This window comes from Belonocnema kinseyi, chromosome 2, assembly GCF_010883055.1.
Source record: "Belonocnema kinseyi isolate 2016_QV_RU_SX_M_011 chromosome 2, B_treatae_v1, whole genome shotgun sequence".
Lineage (NCBI taxonomy): Eukaryota > Metazoa > Arthropoda > Insecta > Hymenoptera > Cynipidae > Belonocnema > Belonocnema kinseyi.
In genome coordinates, this window is record NC_046658.1 from 54,618,278 (window position 1) to 54,625,879 (window position 7,602).

Genomic DNA, 7,602 nt, shown 5'->3' on the forward strand with positions numbered 1-7,602 from the left:
ACTACCTTTTATATTAAGGAAATTATTAATGTTTTTCTGATGGCGCGTGGCCTCTAAGGCGCTCGCGGATTTTAACGCACTAGCTGCTTACGCAGGCCCTCTTGAAAAACTCATGAATCAAAAGACACAATATTCATCTTTTTTAAATATAGGTTTGTAGAGAATGATGAGACGGAACGTTTTCAATGTTTTTTTTATTAGATGATTTTGTTATAATTTTAAGCATGAAGAACTGAAAAAAATCGACCCTAAAATCAATTACTTTTTAAGAAATAAATTATCGTAAGTTGGGTAAATATTATTTGATTATTTTAAAACTTTGATGTATATACGAAATATACCTTAGCCATGCCCACAAAATGAAGATAAAATAAAAAGTTGCCTATTGTTTATTAATATTTATTTGAAAATTAAAACCGAGGGTAATCTTGTTTTTTGTCAGTTTCTCCGATAAAAAGTATCGAGGAAACTTTAGAGTTGAAATAGCTTCTAGTGAGAAATTTTTTCCTCATTATTAAAGGGAGCTATTTGGGAATTTTCAGATTTATTCAATAAAAATTAGCGAAAATATCCATTTTACAAGAAAGCATGCCATGCTGCCAACGGCAAACACGCTGCCCGATGGTGCTGACTGCTCGTGACTTGCATGGTGGTAGCGGTAGTAAGAAAGTGTGCAGTGACAGGCGGTGAGAAGTTTTTACAAAGTTTGTGTGGCAGGTGTGAGTGGCGTATGAGGGTGGAAGTCTAGGAGTTGAGTACGGTTGTGAGGGGTACATTGGGAAGATAAAAATTAATTTACATTGCAGTTGGGGGGGGGGGGGATTTGGATAAATAGGAAAAGTGAGGATAAGTTTGCAAGGGAGCGTTTAGGTTTTTGGGCCATCATGGCCAGCAAGGGTGGTTCTTGTAGTGATGGGGGATGTTAGGGGTGAAAATAGGGTGGCTAAAAGGGACGTGAGAGATGAAATAGGGCAAAGAAACTGAAATTTTAGGGCGGTAAGCGGCAGCAGCCTTAAGAGTCATCTGTGGGCGGCAGTGAGTACTTTTGTGTATAGATAGGTTACAGTTACCGACGGACGAGCAGGACGTGAACAGCGAGAGTACTGGCAATGCTGGTAGTGAAGTAGACGTGAAGGAAATTTCCAGAGGGACACGGCGGCCAGTTGTGCGTGGCCCGGTGTCAAGTGGCGCGTCAGGGAGGTGGAAGAATCGAAGCAGAAGAAGCGATCAGATAAGGAAGAGAGCATTCAGTGCAAGTAAAGGGGGAGGGTCTCTTGAAGAGGAAAAGTGAGAGCAAAGAGCGTCCGCAGAAAACTGCGCTAGAGAGACCCTTTAAAAAAGCGTACGAACACGTAGGTCACCCTCCCCCCCAAATGGAGGGGCAGACGAAGAAGGAGGCTATCGGGGTGCTGACAGGCACCCATAAAGAAGATGGAGATGGAAGAAGATATTAGGATGTGGAAGAGAAGGGCGAAAAAAAGGCTGGAGAAGGTAGAGGGCAGCTTGGGAATGGAAACAGTGGACAGGAGGGAGGGTGAGAAGTAAGATGTTTGGTAGAAAGTGGAGATCATGATAGAAAAGAAAGTGGAAGAGCGTAGGAATGAATAGGAGAAGAAAGCGAATAGGGAAAGGATAAGGGCAATGGAGTTGATAATGGAGAGAAAAGAGAAGGCAGATAGGAGAAATAATATAGTGATAAGAGGATTGAAGCTCAAGAGCGGGGAAGAAAGGGACGGGGTGGTAGCGCTGCTACAGAGCATAGGGTGGGTTAAAGGCAAGGTAGGAAAAGTTAGGATGGAGGCGAGAAAGGAGAATGAAGTGGCGGTGGTGGAATTGGAGAGCTGGGAAGAAAAATTGGGGGTAATGCGTAACCAAAATACGATAAAGCACAATAAGTTTTTATCGATCAAGATTTGACGAGGAAGGAAAGGGATGTTCAGAGAATGATAAATTACAGGGCTAGGAAGGAGAGGATCGAAGGGAGAGCAGTGAAGGTAGGGTATCTGAAAATAAAAATAGACGAGAAAATGTGGGTATGGGATGAGGAGAAGAAGGTGTGGAAGGAAGTGCAGGCGAATTTGTTTCAGAGGAAGTAGGGGGGTGGGAGTAAAGCAGGGTGGAGGAATGTTAAAGGTGTTGTACTGGAACATATCAGGGGCAAAGAAGAAAGATGAGGATTTCTGGAGGTATATTCAGGATTTTGATGTGATGGGACTGGTAGAGACGTGGGTAGAGAGAAAGGAATGGGATAGAGTAGAGCGAAAGTTTCCAAGGGGGTATAGGTGGAGGCTACAGGAGGCGGTCAAAGTAAAAAGGAAAGGAAGGGCTAGAGGGGGAATTATAACAGGGGTTAGGGATGGATTAGAAGAAGAAGTTCATGGAGAAGGAGAGGGGGACGACGTGCAAATGAGGGCTGTAAAGATAGGAGGGGTGATGTTTAAGTTTGTGACAGTGTACAATAAGGATGGAATATAAAGGATCAAACAAAGGGTATAAAACTTACTAAGAAGGAGATGAGGGTATGGCGGTAATGGTGGGAGACATTAATGCGAGAACTGGGCGGAAAGGGGGCCTGTACCAGAAAGGGGAGAGTTGTGTAAAAAAATCAAAGGATAAAATAATAAATAAAGAGGGGGAAATTCTAAGAAACTGGATGGAGGATAGAGGGTGGGCGGTGGCGAATGGTATGGTAAAAGGGCACGAAGAGGGAAGATACATGTTTGTGAGTAAGAGGGGTGTATCGGTGATCGACTACGTGATTATGCATATGCAAGGGTTTGAGGAGATAGAGAAATTCGCAGTGGAAGGAAGGGTGGAATCAGACCATCAGCCATTGAGTTTGCGGATACAGGGGGAGGCGGGCGAAAGGCAGGGTGGGGAAGAAGGGTTGTTAGGGAAGAGAGTTTCATGGACGAGAGAGGCGATAGAGAAGTATCAGGAGCAGATGGGCAACGTAAGCTTGGAGGGGAGGTCCGTGGACGAGATATGGGAGGATATACAAGAGAAAGTGAAAGGTTGTGTGCAAAAGAAGGTATTTAGGAAAAAGAAGAAAGGAATGGTAAAGCTCTGGTGGGATAGGGAATGTAAAATGATTGAGAGAAAAGTGAAAAAGAAGTACAGGAAGTGGAAGGAAGGAACCGCAAAAAGGGATGAGTACGTAGAAATCAGGAAGGAGTTTAGGGCGATGTATAAGAAGAAAGAGCAGGAAAAAGAAAAAGAGCTGGAAGAGGAGTTGAGAAGTGTTAAGACAGAAGGGGACGTTGGAAGATAATTAAAAGGGTTAGGAAACATAGGGTGGGGATAAGTGAGAAGATAGGAAGCGACGAATGGAGGAAATTTTTTAAGGATTCAATTCAGGGTTCAGATACTAGAAAGAGAGATGAGAAGATTAGAAGAAACAGAGAGGTAGATGAAAAGGAGCTGAACGACGAGGAGATGGCAGAGGCTGAAGTGGGTAGTGAAAATAGTATGGAGGGGGGAGGGATTCCAAAGAGGGTGGAGAGAGGGGGGTTCATCGTACCACTGTATAAGAAAGGAGATAGAGAGAGAAATTATAGAGGAATTATGCTCATGAACACTGCGTGCAAAATACACGAGATGGTGTTAGCAGATGGGCTGCGAAAGGATGTTGAGCGGATGTTGCCGGAGACGCAGGCGGAATTTAGAGAGAGACGGAGCGCTATTGACAATATTTACGTATTGCAACACGTGGTAGATAGAGAATTAACCAAAAAGGGTGCCGAAGTGTACGCGCTTTTTGTAGATTTAAAGAGCGCGTTCCCGTCAGTGGATAGGGGGAGGTTGTGGGAGGCAATGGAAGAGAGAGAAGTGAAGAGGGGCCTGATGGAGAGGGTGAGGGAGGTATATGAGGTGCCAAAAGATAGAATGAGAGGAGGGGAGGGAATCTCTAGGGGATTCTGGATGGATAGGGGGTTGAGGCAAGGGTGCCCGCTTAGCCCAACGCTTTTTGCAATTTTGATCGCAGATATGGAAAGTAAGCTATCGGCCGGACTGGTAGGAGAAGTTAGGGTAGGAGGAGTCAGAATATGGTCACTCGCATATGCAGATGACATAGTGCCGTTGGCAAAGAACGAAGAGGCTTTAGAGGAGATGAATCGAAGCTTATGGTGTTAAGGAAAGGAGTTGGGAGAGAAGAGGGAGGGGAGTGGAAGTGAAAGGAAAAAGCGGTACAGGAGGTGAAAGAGTTTGTGTACCGGGGCTTCCTGTTTCGAAGAAATGGGGGAGTGGATGTTCATATAAAAGAGAGGGTGAGAAGGACAAGTGTGGTGATGAGGCAGGTGTGGGGACTGGGGAAGAGATTGCTCGCAGATGATTTTGAAAGGAGAATGAAATTGTTTGATTCGCTAGTGGTGAGTGTCTTATTTTATGGAGTGGAGGTGTGGGGTTGAAAGGTAAGTGAGGAGGTAAACAGGGTACAGGAGAGGTATGTAAAGTGGATACTGGGGTTGGCAAGGAATGCGCCGAACTATATTGTCAGGAGGGAGAAGGAGAACAGAGGTAGTGGTGGAAAGATGAAGGTGGACAGGGAAAGGTATTTTAGAACGACTGGATTGCAGATGGATGAAGTTAGCAGAATGCACGAGGAAGGAAGGTATATGAGTTGGTTCAAAAGAATTGCATGGAGAAAGAGAAGGCAGAAGGAGAGGAGAGAATAATAGAGTCAAGGTATAACGGAAACCATGTGTGGATTATCTCAAGGGAGAGAGCGCAATATTTTTGTAAGAAAGGAGAGCAAGGAAGACAGGAACTTATAGCGAGAATGAATTGTGGTTGCATGTAGAATTATAATTGGAGCATTGGTTGGAGGAATGTGAAGAGGTGGAAAGGAGGGGAATAAGCACGGAGGTATTGTTACATGAAAGGCGTGACGAAAGGGCAGTAGCATGGGTGAAGGGAGTGTTGGGTAAGATAGATTAGAAGAAAAGGAAGGAGGAAGAGGAATGGAGAAGGAAAGATTGTAAATAGGAGAGGAAGAAGATGTAAGAAAAATGTAAATATTGTAAATAGTAGTTAAGTATTAGGTATTAGTCACGGAGACAGAGGCTGGTAATGCGAGTTATAGCGAGAAAAGAGAAAATGAGTGCGAGGCGAGGCACAGCGAGGAAGGTTAGGCTATAGGAGCGAGCGGATTAGCTATAAGGTGTGGATGGATAGTACTTTGTAAGACGTAGTTGTAAGAAAATTCTGTAAAAAAATGAAAGTGTAAGCAAATCAATGTCTTAAGGCCAGCAGGTCGAAAAATAAACATTTATCCATCTAGAGCTGACTGCTCGGTCGAAAACTGAAAAACAAGATTACTGAAGACTCAATAGAAAAACCTAAGACATTGAATCCAATTCCCAGACAATTCCCTCTCCGAAAAAGTCGAAGCCCCCCCCCCCCCCCCCCCCCCCCCCCCCCAGGAAAAAGGCGAGGCTACGCCGCTGTTGTCTGTTGAGTAAAATTCCCGGTAATTTTTCGATTTTCTGGACTTATTGGCTTCCTGAAAAAGCATTTCTACATGAAACATAAGAACGGAAAGAATAGTCAATTTTTTTTTCATTTATATTCCAAAGCTTATTTAAGATTCTTAAATTAACATTCTAATTGCTTTGATAGTGCTTCTAGGCTTATATTGTTGATCTTAAACTGATGGCCCTAAATTCATTATAGGTAACTTCATTGATGATATTGAGGTGAACGTAAATTATTGGCAGATGGTGATGTAAGGTCGAAATGGAATGTAAAATCCACATTATTGATCAAACTCTTTCATAGTAAATATGAAATAGCAGACAATACATTATAATGCAGATGAATTTCATTTGATGTGGATGGAACCAGCTCAAATATTTCATGCGCATGAGGTGCGAGCCAGTCCGATGCACGAAGAAGAGTATTTCTACTACAGAGATACGAACAGTGACGCTACACAAAAATAATGGTCATTTTAAAATACTATTAACCCGCGTTAACGCGAAATATAAGAGACCGAAAATTTGAGAGTTCAGGTACAAAAATCGTGCCATCTTGATTATAAAAGTGCATCATAGGATCTGTATATTCCTGCCAGAACCGTACTCTTTCTGTACGTGATAATCCGAGGCTTACCGAGGGTTCACTGTTGAAGTCTTTCAGAAAAAATTATATGGACTATTTTATCATCTGCATTGCTAATATGATGATAATTGTAGCGTAATTTTCTATTTCAACCCTGTTATCTCTGTTATGGCGCTGCACCTAACCTCGATTTTTGTGTTTATTTCAAGCGTAAAATCATGTCATTCGACATACTGTCCGTCGTCAATTTACTAAATCTCGTTCCGCAACATACATCAGACTTTACGAACAAAAAATGACAGCCATTTTCCGTAAACCGAGCGGACTTTAAGATTTACAACTTATGCTGACTTTCAGGGCTCGCGTTCTTCTTTTCATCACACCTTAAATTCCGTCGAAATATGGGCGGAATTTAAGGTTTCTTTTTAATGTAAGAAAATTATATAATGGGAGTTTGTTCTTATTAATAATTTTTCTATTCAAACCAGCAAACAAAGCACCTTCCCGGAGGCAATCAATTGCACTCATGGGTTTTGTTGAGAATACGGAACTCAATTGTATCTTAGTAAAAAGTTACCTTAAAGTCCGCTCATATATCGACAGAATGTAAGGTGTGTTTCAAGGAAGAACGAAATCAAGAAAAACGCTATCAGTTGCAGAAAAAAATTCGTCGTGTTTTGTTCTTAAGGTCAGATGTATGATTTAAAGATCAGTAAACTCACAACAGACAGTCTGTCGTCGATTGAGATGACTTTACGTTTGAAGCATGAAAATAATTTTAGATTAAGTTCCGCATCAATACATCAACAGGATCGAAGTAGAAAATTACATTCTACAGTTATCACTAGTTCATCAGGGCAGGTGACAAAATTGTCCAGTGGCGGAATTAGGTATTTGCCGCCCCTAGACGCTTATAGAAATTTACCGCCCTTAGGCTAACAGAAATTAACTAATTGGTTTTGAATCAACAGTAAGACATATAGTTATAATTTTTGGCTCTTAAATTTCAGACAGCATCTTCTTTACATCTTCTTTACACAAACAGAATTATTTCGTTGCAAGGTTAGATAAAAATCTTTTAGAGAATGAGGGACATTTATCTGAAAATAAAAATACTCCTCTTCGCGCATCGCACTCGCGCAAACACGCCGTCATGCGCAAAGATTTGAATCAGTCATGGTGCTTTTACAGTCGTTTTCGACTTTAAATCACTATCGACCAAGGCAGACTGACTTTACGTTCATCTGAACAGAATAGATTAAGCTACCTATTAAACTTAAGGTCATCCTGAAAAAATATTCAAATAATAATTTTTCCTCACTTCAAATTAATTCGATAAATTTCCTCCGATTCTACTTAATATTTTTTTAAATTATGTATGCAAGCTAAATGCTCGGGGTGTGCATGGCACGCCCTGCAGCTATCATCGGGAATGTCTTTGCTCAAAATGTGGCGACGCTATGTTAAGGTGGAAATGACACCGTCTTGGCATGCAAAAATGAAACCCTCTGTACCAGACTTCAATCCGGGCGATTTAAGGAA

The 7,602-nt window shown here is 42.0% G+C and overlaps 1 protein-coding gene across 7 annotated transcripts in view; it reads left to right on the forward strand.

Moving 5' to 3' along the window:
- The window catches only part of LOC117166885 (alpha-tocopherol transfer protein-like), a 67,773-nt gene that overhangs the window by 55,688 nt on the left and 4,483 nt on the right, over window positions 1–7,602 (forward strand). The gene's annotated exons all lie outside the window — the stretch shown is intronic.